Source organism: Triticum aestivum, chromosome 7D, assembly GCF_018294505.1.
Source record: "Triticum aestivum cultivar Chinese Spring chromosome 7D, IWGSC CS RefSeq v2.1, whole genome shotgun sequence".
NCBI classification, from domain to species: Eukaryota; Viridiplantae; Streptophyta; class Magnoliopsida; order Poales; family Poaceae; genus Triticum; species Triticum aestivum.
Window position 1 is genome coordinate 128800707 of NC_057814.1, and position 14926 is coordinate 128815632.

Sequence of the window (14926 nt, forward strand, 5' to 3'; positions counted from 1 at the left end):
TGAAGTATACAAAAGGAAGTAACACTGCCACATCGGGTGGACTTTCTGATTAACAAAATAATGAGTTCAGAATGTTTCAATCTTCGGATGTCAACAATCCTATCTCTTCCTCTGAATTTCGTGATTTGGTTTTGTCAGAGAAGTTTTCCCTTTCCCCCTCATCAAAAAAGAAAGAGAGTTTTCCCTTGGCCTGAGCTCGTAAGCCACACAATTGAGAGTTGACCTGTACCTCAAGATGGCAATGGTTAACCGTTACCCGCGTCCCCGTGGGTAATTACTCTATCAGGGTACGGGTATGTGCCAGCTTTAATGCCCACGGGGAAACTGGTGGGTCAAATACCTTACCCAGCCACACCAGGTGGACTTTGTGATTAACAAAATAATGAGCTTAGAATGTTTCAATCTTCAGATGTCAACAATCCATCTCTTCCTCTGAATTTCATGATTTGGTTTTGTCAGAGTTTTCCCTTTACCCCTCATCAAGAGAGATAGAGAGAGAGAAGTTTTCCTTGGCCTGAGCTCATAAGCCGGACAGTTGAGCTCTACACCTGCCATTTCAACGAACGCTGCTAAAGCAGACGCAACATGTCACAGAGATTATAACATGTAAAATCCGAAGAACAGCTTGAGACAAATGTTAATAACGTGTGGCATCAAACATTCGTCAGCATTATCAGTAGCCGCGTGAACTCTGCAGGAGCTTAGCCATCTATGTGTGATGGGAATTGAGAAAGTGGCCATCTGTTTCCTGCAGATCTTAGTTTACTTCCCGGCATGCGTGTCATCATCATCAATGGATGCCTTTTTAAAGGAGCATGGGTTCTTCCATGGAAACCACATCGCATTAGCGCAACAATTTGTATTGGTCTCGAGGACCGATCACTGTCAGCAGACTTTCATTTAATCTTGTCAGGAATCATTACCAAGCGCGAGAAACACACCTCAATTGGCATGAATTTGGCATATTCGTCTCTTCTTGGAATCAACGGGAGAGTATCCTGTGATACGGGAGCTTAGGTGCTCCCATGATACGGGCTTTTGGGCCATCGGATCTCAGATCCAACGGCGTATGAGAAGCTGATGTAGCTGTTGTACATGTACGCATTTTTCAGATTCTATGAGTGCTTTTGTGCAAAAATGTTCATCATCTCACAGGAGCTGTTGGATTTGGGATCCAACGGCTGATGGCGCACGGGAGCACCTAAGCTTAGGTGCTCCCGGAGCACCAGATATTTTTCCTGGAATCAACAATTACTTCCTCTCACTCACAACTTACTTTTATGTGCTAATGGTTGTCACAAGACCCAAATCACCCATATGACGTCGAAATTTACCGGCTAGTTCGGCTTCTGAGGCCATGCGATGATTACGCTTTTAACGACGCTAAGCCTCTATTACCGTGAACTGCGCCACGTTCTGAATCGACACTCAATGTTTCGGCAACGTTTACACCAATTTTTTTACTAGTAGTATTTACAACAACAAAAAATCATGAATAGTTCTGTGAATGTTCTAAAAAATTAGCTAATTAGGATGAATAGTTTGATAGAATCATCATTCTGAATGTTAGAAGGTGTTGGGGAACGTAGTAATTTCAAAAAAATTCTACGCACACGCAAGATCATGATGATGCATTGCAACGAGAGGGGAGAGTGTTGTCCACGTACCCTCGTAGACCGAAAGCGGAAGCGTTAGCACAACGCGGTTGATGTAGTCGTACGTCTTCACGATCCGACCGATCCAAGTACCGAACGTACGGCACCTCCGAGTTCAGCACACGTTCAGCTCGATGACGTCCCTCGAACTCCGATCCAGCCGAGCTTTGAGGGAGAGTTCCGTCAGCACGACGGCGTGGCGACGATGATGATGTTCTACCGACGCAGGGCTTCGCCTAAGCACCGCTACGATATTATCGAGGTGGATTATAGTGGAGGGGGGCACCGCACACGGCTAAGAGATCAAGAGATCAATTGTTGTGTCTTTGGGGTGCCCCCCTGCCCCCGTATATAAAGGAGCAAGGGGGAGGCGGCTGGCCTAGGAGGAGGGCGCGCCAAGGGGGGAGTCCTACTCCCGCCGGGAGTAGGACTCCTTCTTTCCTTGTTGGAGTAGGAGAAGGGAAGGGAGAAGGAGAAGGAAGGAAGGGGCCCCCCCTCCCTAGTCCAATTCGGACTAGTCCATGAGGAGGGGTGCGGCCACCCTTTGGGGCCTTTCTCTCCTTTCCTGTATGGCCCATTAAGGCCCAATACGAATTCCCGTAACTCTCCGGTACTCCGAAAAATACCCGAATTATTCGGAACCTTTTCGATGTCCGAATATAGTCGTCCAATATATCGATCTTTACGTCTCGGCCATTTCGAGACTCCTCGTCATGTCCCTGATCTCATCCGGGACTCCGAACTCCTTCGGTACATCAAAACACATAAACTCATAATATAACCGTCATCTAACTTTAAGCGTGCGGACCCTACGGGTTCGAGAACTATGTAGACATGACCGAGACACGTCTCCGGTCAATAACCAATAGCGGAACCTGGATGCTCATATTGGCTCCCACATATTCTACGAAGATCTTTATCGGTCAAACCACATAAAAACATACGTTGTTCCCTTTGTCATCGGTATGTTACTTGCCCGAGATTCGATCGTCGGTATCTCAATACCTAGTTCAATCTCGTTACCGGCAAGTCTCTTTACTCGTTCCGTAATACATCATCCTGCAACTAACTCATTAGTTGCAATGCTTGCAAGGCTTTAAGTGATGTGCATTACCAAGTGGGCCCAGAGATACCTCTCCGACAATCGGAGTGACAAATCCTAGTCTCGAAATACGCCAACCCAACAAGTACCTTCAGAGACACCTGTAGAGCACCTTTATAATCACCCAGTTACGTTGTGACGTTTGGTAGCACACAAAGTTTTCCTTTGGTAAACGGGAGTTGCATAATCTCATAGTCGTAGGAACATGTATAAGTCATGAAGAAAGCAATGGCAACATACTAAACGATCGTGTGCTAAGCTAACGGAATGGGTCAAGTCAAACACATCATTCTCCTAATGATGTGATCCCGTTAATCAAATGACAACTCATGTCAATGGCTAGGAAACATAACCATCTTTGATCAACGAGCTAGTCAAGTAGAGGCATACTAGTGACACTCTGTTTGTCTATGTATTCACACATGTATCATGTTTCCGGTTAATACAATTCTAGCATGAATAATAAACATTTATCATGATATAAGGAAATAAATAATAACTTTATTATTGCCTCTAGGGCATATTATCTTCAGTCTCCCACTTTCACTAGAGTCAATAATCTAGATTACACAGTAATGATTCTAACACCCATGGAGCCTTGGTGCTGATCATGTTTTGCTCGTGGAAGAGGCTTAGTCAACGGGTCTGCAACATTCAGATCCGTATGTATGTTGCAAATTTCTATGTCTCCCACCTGGACTAAATCCCGGATGGAATTGAAGCGTCTCTTGATGTGCTTGGTTCTCTTGTGAAATCTGGATTCCTTCGCCAAGGCAATTGCACCAGTATTGTCACAAAAGATTTTTCATTGGACCCGATGCACTAGGTATGACACCTAGATCGGATATGAACTCCTTCATTTGCTGCTTCCGAAGCAGCTATGTATTCCACCTCACATGTAGATCCCGCCACGACGCTTTGTTTAGAACTGCACCAACTGACAGCTCCACCGTTCAATGTAAACATGTATCCGGTTTGCGATTTAGAATCGTCCGGATCAGTGTCAAAGCTTGCATCAACGTAACCATTTACGATGAGCTCTTTGTCACCTCCATAAACGAGAAACATATCCTTAGTCCTTTTCAGGTATTTCAGGATGTTCTTGACCGCTGTCCAGTGATCCACTCCTGGATTACTTTGGTACCTCCCTGCTAGACTTATAGCAAGGCACACATCAGGTCTGGTACACAGCATTGCATACATGATAGAGCCTATGGCTGAAGCATAGGGAACATCTTTCATCTTCTCTCTATCTTCTGCAGTGGTTGAGCATTGACTCTTACTCAACTTCACACCTTGTAACACAGGCAAGAAACTTTGTCAAGGTATGTGCTTTGTCAAAGTCCACTTAAGCGTCTTGATCTATCTCTATAGATCTTGATGCCCAATATATACGCAGCTTCACCGAGGTCTTTCAATGAAAAACTCTTATTCAAGTATCCCTTTATGCTATCCAGAAATTCTATATCATTTCCAATCAGCAATATGTCATCCACATATAATATCAGAAATGCTACAGAGCTCCCACTCACTTTCTTGTAAATACAGGCTTCTCCAAAAGTCTGTACAAAACCAAATGCTTTGATCACACTATCAAAGCGTTTATTCCAACTCCGAGAGGCTTGCACCAGTCTATAAATGGATCGCTGGAGCTTGCACACTTTGTTAGCTCCCTTTGGATCGACAAAACCTTCCGGTTGCATCATATACAACTCTTCTTCCAGAAATCCATTCAGGAATGCAGTTTTGACATCCATTTGCCAAATTTCATAATCATAAAATGGGGCAATTGCTAATATGATTCGGACAGACTTAAGCATCGCTACGGGTGAGAAGGTCTCATTGTAGCCAATCCCTTGAACTTGTCGAAAACCTTTTGCAACAAGTCGAGCTTTATAGACAGTAACATTACCATCAGCGTCAGTCTTCTTCTTGAAAATCCATTTATTCTCAATTGCTTGCCGATCATCGGGCAAGTCAACCAAAGTCCACACTTTGTTCTCATACATGGATCTCATCTCAGATTTCATGGCCTCAAGCCATTTCGCGGAATCTGGGCTCACCATCGCTTCTTCATAGTTCGTAGGTTCGTCATGGTCCAGTAACATAACTTCCAGAACAGGATTACCGTACCACTCTGGTGCGGATCTTACTCCGGTTGACCTACGAGGTTCAGTAATAACTTGATCTGAAGTTTCATGATCATCATCATTAACTTCCTCACTAATTGGTGTAGGTGTCGCAGAAACCGGTTTTTGCGATGAACTACTTTCCAATAAGGGAGCAGGTACAGTTACCTCATCAAGTTCTACTTTCCTCCCACTCACTTCTTTCGAGAGAAATTCCTTCTCCAGAAAAATTCCAAATTTAGCAACAAAAGTTTTGCCTTCGGATCTGTGATAGAAGGTGTACCCAACAGTCTCCTTTGGGTATCCTATCAAGACACATTTCTCCGATTTGGTTTCGAGCTTATCAGGTTGAAGCTTTTTCACATAAGCATCGCAGCCCCAAACTTTAAGAAACGACAACTTTGGTTTCTTGCCAAACCACAGTTCATAAGGCGTCGTCTCAACGGATTTTGATGGTGCCCTATTTAACGTGAATGCGGCCGTCTCTAAAGCATAACCCCAAAACGATAGCGGTAAATCAGTAAGAGACATCATAGATCGCACCATATCTAGTAGAGTACGATTACGACGTTCGGACACACCATTACGCTGTGGTGTTCCGGGTGGCGTGAGTTGCGAAACTATTCCGCATTGTTTCAAATGAAGACCAAACTCATATCTCAAATATTCTCCTCCACGATCAGATCGTAGAAACTTTAATTTCTTGTTACGATGATTTTCAACTTCACTCTGAAATTCTTTGAACTTTTCAAATGTTTCAGACTTATGTTTCATTAAGTAGATATACCCATATATGCTCAAATCATCTGTGAAGGTGAGAAAATAACGATATCCGCCACGAGGCTCAATATTCATCGGACCACATACATCTGTATGTATGATTTCCAACAAATCTGTTGCTCTCTCCATAGTTCCGGAGAACGGCATTTTAGTCATCTTGCCCATGAGGCACGGTTCGCAAGTACCAAGTGATTCATAATCAAGTGGTTCCAAAAGTCCATCAGTATGGAGTTTCTTCATGTGCTTTACACCGATATGACCTAAACGGCAGTGCCACAAATAAATTGCACAATCATTATCAACTCTGCATCTTTTGGCTTCAATATTATGAATATGTGTATCACTACTATCGAGATTCAACAAAAATAGACCACTCTTCAAGGGTGCATGACCATAAAAGATATTACTCATATAAATAGAACAACCATTATTCTCTTATTTAAATGAATAACCGTCTCGCATCAAACAAGATCCAGATATAATGTTCATACTTAACGCTGGCACCAAATAACAATTATTTAGGTCTAAAACTAATCCCGAAGGTAGATGTAGAGGTAGCGTGCCGACCGCGATCACATTGACTTTGGAACCATTTCCCACGTGCATCGTCACCTCGTCCTTAGCCAATCTTCGCTTAATCCGTAGCCCCTGTTTCGAGTTGCAAATATTAGCAACAGAACCAGTATCAAATACCCAGGTGCTACTGTGAGCATTAGTAAGGTACACATCAATAACATGTATATCACATATACCTTTGTTCACCTTGCCATCCTTCTTATCCGCCAAATACTTGGGGCAGTTCCGCTTCCAGTGACCAGTCTGCTTGCAGTAGAAGCACTCAGTCTCAGGCTTAGGTCCAGACTTGGGTTTCTTCTCCTGAGCAGCAACTTGCTTGCTGTTCTTCTTGAAGTTCCCCTTCTTCTTCCCTTTGCCCTTTTTCTTGAAACTGGTGGTCTTATTGACCATCAACACTTGATGCTCCTTTTTGATTTCTACCTCCGCAGCCTTTAGTATTGCGAAGAGCTCGGGAATTGTCTTATCCATCCCTTGCATGTTATAGTTCATCACAAAGCTCTTGTAGCTTGGTGGCAGTGATTGGAGAATTCTGTCAATGACGCTATCATCCGGAAGATTAACTCCCAGTTGAATCATGTGATTATTATACCCAGACATTTGGAGTATATGCTCACTGACAGAACTATTCTCCTCCATCTTGCAGCTGTAGAACTTATTGGAGACTTCATATCTCTCAATCCGAGCATTCTTTTGAAATATTAACTTCAACTCCTGGAACATCTCATATGCTCCATGACGTTCAAAACGTCGTTGAAGTCCCGGTTCTAAGCCGTAAAGCATGGCACATTGAACTATCGAGTAGTCATCAGCTTTGCTCTGCCAGACGTTCTTAACGTCGTCAGTTGCATTGACAGCAGGCCTGGCACCCAGCGGTGCTTCCAGGACGTAATTCTTCTGTGCAGCAATGAGGATAATCCTCAAGTTACGGACCCAGTCCGTGTAATTGCTACCATCATCTTTCAACTTTGCTTTCTCAAGGAACGCATTAAAATTCAACGGAACAACAGCACGAGCCATCTATCTACAATCAACATAGACAAGCAAGATACTATCAGGTACTAAGTTCATGATAAATTCAAGTTCAATTAATCATATTACTTAAGAACTCCCACTTAGATAGACATCCCTCTAATCCTCTAAGTGATCACGTGATCCATATCAACTAAACCATGTCCGATCATCACGTGAGATGGAGTAGTTTCAACAGTGAACATCACTATGTTGATCATATCTACTATATGATTCACGCTCGACCTTTCGGTCTCCGTGTTCCGAGGCCATATCTGTTATATGCTAGGCTCGTCAAGCTTAACCTAGGTATTCCGCGTGTGCAACTGTTTTGCACCCGTTGTATTTGAACGTAGAGCCTATCACACCCGATCATCACGTGGTGTCTCAGCACGAAGAACTTTCACAACGGTGCATACTCAGGGAGAACACTTATACTTTCATAATTTAGTGAGGGATCATCTTATAATGCTACCGTCAATCAAAGCAAGATAAGATGCATAAAAGATAAACATCACATGCAATCAATATAAGTGATATGATATGGCCATCATCATCTTGTGCTTGTGATCTCCATCTCCGAAGCACCGTCATGATCACCATCGTCACCGGCGCGACACCTTGATCTCCATCGTAGCATCGTTGTCGTCTCGCCAATCTTATGCTTCTACGACTATCGCTACCACTTAGTGATAAAGTAAAGCATTACAGGGCGATTGCATTGCATACAATAAAGCGACAACCATATGGCTCCTGCCAGTTGCCGATAACTCGGTTACAAAACATGATCATCTCATACAATAAATTTAGCATCATGCTTTGACCATATCACATCACAACATGCCCTGCAAAAATAAGTTAGACGTCCTCTACTTTGTTGTTGCAAGTTTTACGTGGCTGCTACGGGCTTAGCAAGAACTGTTCTTACCTATGCATCAAAACCACAACGATAATTTGTCAAGTTGGTGATGTTTTAACCTTCGCAAGGACCGGGCGTAGCCACACTCGGTTCAACTAAAGTTGGAGAAACTGACACCCGCCAGACACCTATGTGCAAAGCACTTCGGTAGAACCAGTCTCGCATAAGCGTACGCGTAATGTCGGTCCGGGCCGCTTCATCCAACAATACCGCCGAACCAAAGTATGACATGCTGGTAAGTAGTATGACTTATATCGCCCACAACGCACTTGTGTTTTACTCGTGCATATGACATCTACGCATAAAACCAGGCTCGGATGCCACTGTTGGGGAACGTAGTAATTTCAAAAAAATTCTACGCACACGCAAGATCATGGTGATGCATTGCAACGAGAGGGGAGAGTGTTGTCCACGTACCCTCGTAGACCGAAAGCGGAAGCGTTAGCACAACGCGGTTGATGTACTCGTACGTCTTCACGATCCGACCGATCCAAGTACCGAACGTACGGCACCTCCGAGTTCAGCACACGTTCAGCTCGATGACGTCCCTCGAACTCCGATCCAGCCGAGCTTTGAGGGAGAGTTCCGTCAGCACGACGGCGTGGTGACGATGATGATGTTCTACCGACGCAGGGCTTCGCCTAAGCACCGCTACGATATTATCGAGGTGGATTATGGTGGAGGGGGGCACCGCACACGGCTAAGAGATCAAGAGATCAATTGTTGTGTCTTTGGGGTGCCCCCTGCCCCCGTATATAAAGAGCAAGGGGGGAGGCGGCCGGCCTAGGAGGAGGGCGCGCCAAGGGGGGAGTCCTACTCCCACCGGGAGTAGGACTCCTCCTTTCCTTGTTGGAGTAGGAGAAGGGAAGGGAAAAGGAGAAGGAAGGAAGGGGGTGCCCCCCCTCCCTAGTCCAATTCGGACTAGTCCATGGGGAGGGGTGCGGCCACCCTTTGGGGCCTTTCTCTCCTTTCCCGTATGGCCCATTAAGGCCCAATACGAATTCCCGTAACTCTCCGGTACTCCGAAAAATACCCGAATCACTCGGAACCTTTCCGATATCCGAATATAGCCGTCCAATATATCGATCTTTACGTCTCGACCATTTCGAGACTCCTCGTCATGTCCCTGATCTCATCCGGGACTCCGAACTCCTTCGGTACATCAAAACACATAAACTCATAATATAACCGTCATCTAACTTTAAGCGTGCGGACCCTACGGGTTCGAGAACTATGTAGACATGACCGAGACACGTCTCCGGTCAATAACCAATAGCGGAACCTGGATGCTCATATTGGCTCCCACATATTCTACGAAGATCTTTATCGGTCAAACCACATAACAACATACGTTGTTCCCTTTGTCATCGGTATGTTACTTGCCCGAGATTCGATCGTCGGTATCTCAATACCTAGTTCAATCTCGTTACCGGCAAGTCTCTTTACCCGTTCCGTAATACATCATCCTGCAACTAACTCATTAGTTGCAATGCTTGCAAGGCTTTAAGTGATGTGCATTACCAAGTGGGCCCAGAGATACCTCTCCGACAATCGGAGTGACAAATCCTAGTCTCGAAATACGCCAACCCAACAAGTACCTTCAGAGACACCTATAGAGCACCTTTATAATCACCCAGTTATGTTGTGACGTTTGGTAGCACACAAAGTGTTCCTCCTGTAAACGGGAGTTGCATAATCTCATAGTCGTAGGAACATGTATAAGTCATGAAGAAAGCAATGGCAACATACTAAACGATCGTGTGCTAAGCTAACGGAATGGGTCAAGTCAATCACATCATTCTCCTAATGATGTGATCCCGTTAATCAAATGACAACTCATGTCAATGGCTAGGAAACATAACCATCTTTGATCAACGAGCTAGTCAAGTAGAGGCATACTAGTGACACTCTGTTTGTCTATGTATTCACACATGTATCATGTTTCCGGTTAATACAATTCTAGCATGAATAATAAACATTTATCATGATATAAGGAAATAAATAATAACTTTATTATTGCCTCTAGGGCATATTTCCTTCAGAAGGGAGAGAGATGGATTGTTGCGGAATATGATGTATGTTGTATTGAGCCTCTCGGGCGGTTTATATAGAGTACAAGGCTTGGAAGGCAAGAAGCCTCTCCTAGAGATAAGGTAGGAGATGATTACAAATCATAGTCTACCATATACAAAGATATGCCTATATACTCTAACATCCCCCCGCAGTCGTAGCGGTAGCGGCGCAGTCAACAGGAGCGTCGCGAATGGTCAGACTGCAGAGAATAGTAGCCGACAGGCTGACATCCCCCCGCAGTCATAACGGTCGATGCATCGCGGAGTCGTCGCTGGAGTGGCAACTGACGAGGTTGCTCAAGCAAGGCGGTAGCCCTTTGTGCCGTTTGTCGTGGTAGCCGAGAGCGTAGGTGGTGGAGCCGTGGTCGAGGTAGCCGTGCGAAAAAAATGTCGTGGTCGATGTCGAGTCGGGGGAGCTGGTGTCGATGAAGTCGCCGTGGAGCCGCGGGCGCAAGGAGGCGTCGAGTTAGGCATTAGCGCAGTGGTGTCGAAGTAGTGGTGCGTCGGGAAGAAGACGTTGTTGACGACGCGTCGCGCCGGGGTTGCCAACCCCGGGGACACATCGTAGACGAAGGCACGCGTCGGTGTTGCCAGCACCGGGCATGCGAAGACGGATGAAGACGAAGTTGACGAAGCGCCGCACCAGGCTTGGCAGGCCCGAGGACACGTCATGGACGAAGGCTCGCAGCGGTGTTGCCAGCACCGGACATGCATAGACTGGGACCTGCACGAGTTGTACGCCATGTCGAAGAAGTCGGAGAGGCCAGTAGAGAAGGACTCGACGACGGTTGCGGCCAATCGGCGCGGGGCGAATGTCGCCCGCGGTTGTCGGAGTAGATGAAGTGGTCGGGGTAGATGACGGCAACGCTGGCGACGAGCTGGTGCTGGATGAAGACCAAGGGGGTGGACGGGCGGCTGCGGCGGCGGCCGAAGAAGAGCTGCGGCGGCCTGACGGCGGCGGCGGCTAGGTTAGGAGTGCGGCGGCGATGCTCGAAGTAGGCGAAGAACCCTGACAGCGTGACGAAAACCGGCGCGGACGATGGCGTTCCCGCGCCAAGAGAGACGACGCGGCGCATACCACGGGAAGTCGACGTGCGGGGACGGCGAAGTAGACCGCGGGCCTTGGCACTAGGGCCCGAAGGGGCGACGCAATGGCGGAGGGCAGGTCGGGGCGACAGCAGGGAAGACCTCAGGGCGGTTGCAGGGGTCACGTGCCACGCTCGCTACGGCCCGACGGGGCGATGGAGCGGCAGCGCGAGGGTCGGTGCAGCCTCGGGGACGGCCTGGAGCGGACGGCCTCGGTGCGAAGGTTGACCGCGGGCCGCGGCACTACGGCCCGAAGGGGCGATGCAGCGGCAGCGCGCGAGGTGGTGCAACCACGGGAACGGTCTTGGGACGGTGGCGTGGACCACGTGTCGTGGCACTACGGCCTGAAGTGGCGGCGCAGCGGCGGCGCGGATCGGTGCAGCCATGGGGAGAACCACAGGGCGGCGGCGCTGCGGCCCGACAGGGCGACGCAGTGGCAGCCCATTGCTCGATCGGTGGTGGGGCGCGCCGAACTCGGGAACATGGCGGTGATGGTCGGTGCAGGGCGACGGGAGGGCCGACGTGCGGACGGCGGCGGGCCCTGACGGGCCGCCTCGGCGCGCATGGTTGGCGAGTTGGTGAAGAGGCCGGCCGGTCGCGCTAGTGTTGGAGTAGAGGCGCACGGGGGTCGACGGCGGCGGTGGGCGACGCAAACCGATCAAGCATAGATCGGAAAACCAAAAAGAAAACGCCGATCAAGATGACCAGCGGGAGAGAGAAAAACCCGGAGCAAGGGCTCGGGAAAGACTCTCTAGGGCAGCCGGCCAACACGGCCGGCGGACGAACCCTAGGTACGGGCAGCGCGGCCCCCGGCGGCGGTCATGGAGGCCAACCGCCCCGGGTGCGGAAGCGGGTGCGCTAGGGTTTAGTATCGAGGTAAGGCTGATATCATGTTAGAAGGTTGAGAGATGTATTGTTGCGGAATATGATGGATGTTGTATTGAGCCTCTCGCGCGGTTTATATAGAGTATAAGGCTTGAAAGGCAAGAAGCCACTCTTAAAAATAAGACAGGAGATGATTACAAATCATAGTCTATCATATAGAAAGATATGCCTATATACTCTAACACTGAAGTTTGTTATCCAAATTTCGACAGAAACTTCAAAGTTTATCGGAAAAAAATGAAACAGATTCCAGATAATCATAAATAGTTAAAATAATTTTCCGGGATTATGTTAGCACTTTGGGGTGAGCATTCAGAGAAAATCGTCATTTAAAAAAAAATTGTCCAAGTTGATTGAATCTTGATTGAAAATTCAAAATATAAAGTAAGCAGTAAACGCCGTTGCTGAGTGAAATTTTAACATCCTTGTTGCCACTGCTTGTTTGACATAAGCCGCCGCCCATTCTGATTGTTGATCGAAGTACCCCATGTCGTCTACCTGTCGCCTTATTATGCACCCATCCAGTCCGTGATTGATGCACCAAAGACAACAAGTAGGAGTACTTGCGAAACATTTTTGTGATAATTCAGTTAACCTGTCGCGGACCGGAGTCTACTACGTGCAGGAGAGTAAGGCAGGCGCAGGCATGCCGGCGTATGAATTCAGTTCTGCTGCAGCACTGGCTTGGAGATTCTTCCATAGTTCCATTGACCAGCACGTTTCAGGAGAGCAGATCAGGAGCGTGTCTCTTTCTGTCGGCAAAAACCGGCCAAAGAGCAGAAGCAAGGGGCTCACCGCAAGCCAGGACGTGTTCTGAAAAGTCGACAAACAGCAACAGCATTGATATGTTCGTTTTTTAATTTCTTTTTCTTAAAAAACAACCTTGATTAGTCCATGTTGATAGTCTAATTTGGATCTGGCTTGAGGGATCACCCAGATTATTTAGTTTTGGTGGTCAAGCTAATTGTTTGAGAATGCACACATGATTGCAAGTACAGAGGCTAGGTGCAGCAGGCTGGATGGAACAGAATTGTGTGTTACAGCATCTCCAGCCGTTGGCCCCCCAGGAGGCATAAAAATCGCCGCCTGGGGGCGAGCCGGCGGTAGAATCGACTCTGGGGCGGTTGGGCATCCAGCCGTCGCTCCCAGACGCTGATATCGGCCTATTTCTGGCCGCTTTTCGGCCCACTTTCGGCGAAAAATGACCCGATATCGGCGAGAATCGACCCATATTCAGCATGGTTCGGCTTTGAATTCTCAACATAAATAATTTTTTATCACATAGTTCATCACAGAAAATCAAATAGTTCAACAAAATAGTGCAACAACAAATAGTTCAATACAAATTATATAGTTTAACAAATAAAAACTCATATTTCATCACACGTCGAGTTAGGCGTCGCCCTTGCTCCTCCATAGGTGCTCTACCAGATCCTGCTGCAGTTGATGATGCACCTGTGGGTCTTGGATCTCCTGACGCATATTGAGGTAGGCAGTCCAGGTTGCCGGTAGCTGGTGATCAACTTCGGCTAGAGGACCCTGCCTGTTGTATGGTTCAGTGTCAAACACTGGCTCTTCCTGCTCGCTCTTGATGATCATGTTATGCAAGATGACACAACAAGTCATGATCTCCCACATTTGATCTTTCGACCAGGTCTGAGCAGGGTACCGGACAACAGCAAATCAAGATTGGAGCACACCAAATGCCCACTCGACATCCTTCCTGCAAGCCTCCTGAACCTTGCCAAAGTGGGACTTCTTGCCTCCTGGCACAGCGTTTCAGATAGTCTTCACAAATGTAGACCATCTCGGATAGATGCCATCAGCTAGGTAGTACCCCTTGTTGTAGTGCCGCCCATTGACCTCGAAGTTCACAGGAGGAGAATGACCTTCAACAAGCTTCGCAAAGACAGGGGAGCACTGCAGCACGTTGATGTCATTGTGAGTTCCTGGCATACCAAAGAAGGAGTGACAAAACCAGAGGTCATGTGTGGCCACCGCCTCAAGTGCCACACTGCAACCGCCTTTGGCGCCTTTGTACATCCCCTGCCAAGAAAATGGACAGTTCTTCCATTTCCAATGCATGCAGTCGATGCTTCCAAGCATCCCAGGAAATCCTCTTGCTGCATTCTGTGCTATGATCCGAGCAGTGTCTTCCGCATTGGGTGTTCGCAAGTATTGCGGTCCAAACACTACCGCGACTGCCCTGCAGAACTTGTAGAAACACTCAATGGTCGTGGACTCGGCCATGCGTCCATAGTCGTCGAGTGAATCACCGGGAGCTCCATATGCAAGCATCATCATCGCTGTCGTGCACTTCTAGATTGAGGTGAATCCAAGTTTGCCGGTGCAATCCTTCTTGGACTTGAAGTAGTTGTCGAACTCACGGATGAAATTCACAATCCTGAGGAAAAGCTTTCGGCTCATCCGATAACGGCGCCGAATACTTTGTCGCCGTGCAGTGGAGCGTCGGCAAAGTAGTCGGAATAGAGCATGCAGTAGCCTTCGAGACGATGCCGGTTCTTTGCTTGCATCCGCCCCGGCGCCGAGCCACCTCGCCGTGGCTTTTCATTGCTGCTTGCCAGCAGGCCAGCGAGGACCATGAGATGTTCCTCTTCCTGAACGTCGGCATCAGCTGCCTCCTCCAGCAGTGCGGCGAACGCCTCCTCGTCGTCCGAGTCCATTGCCGAGGCAGGCAAATCGCCGAACACCTT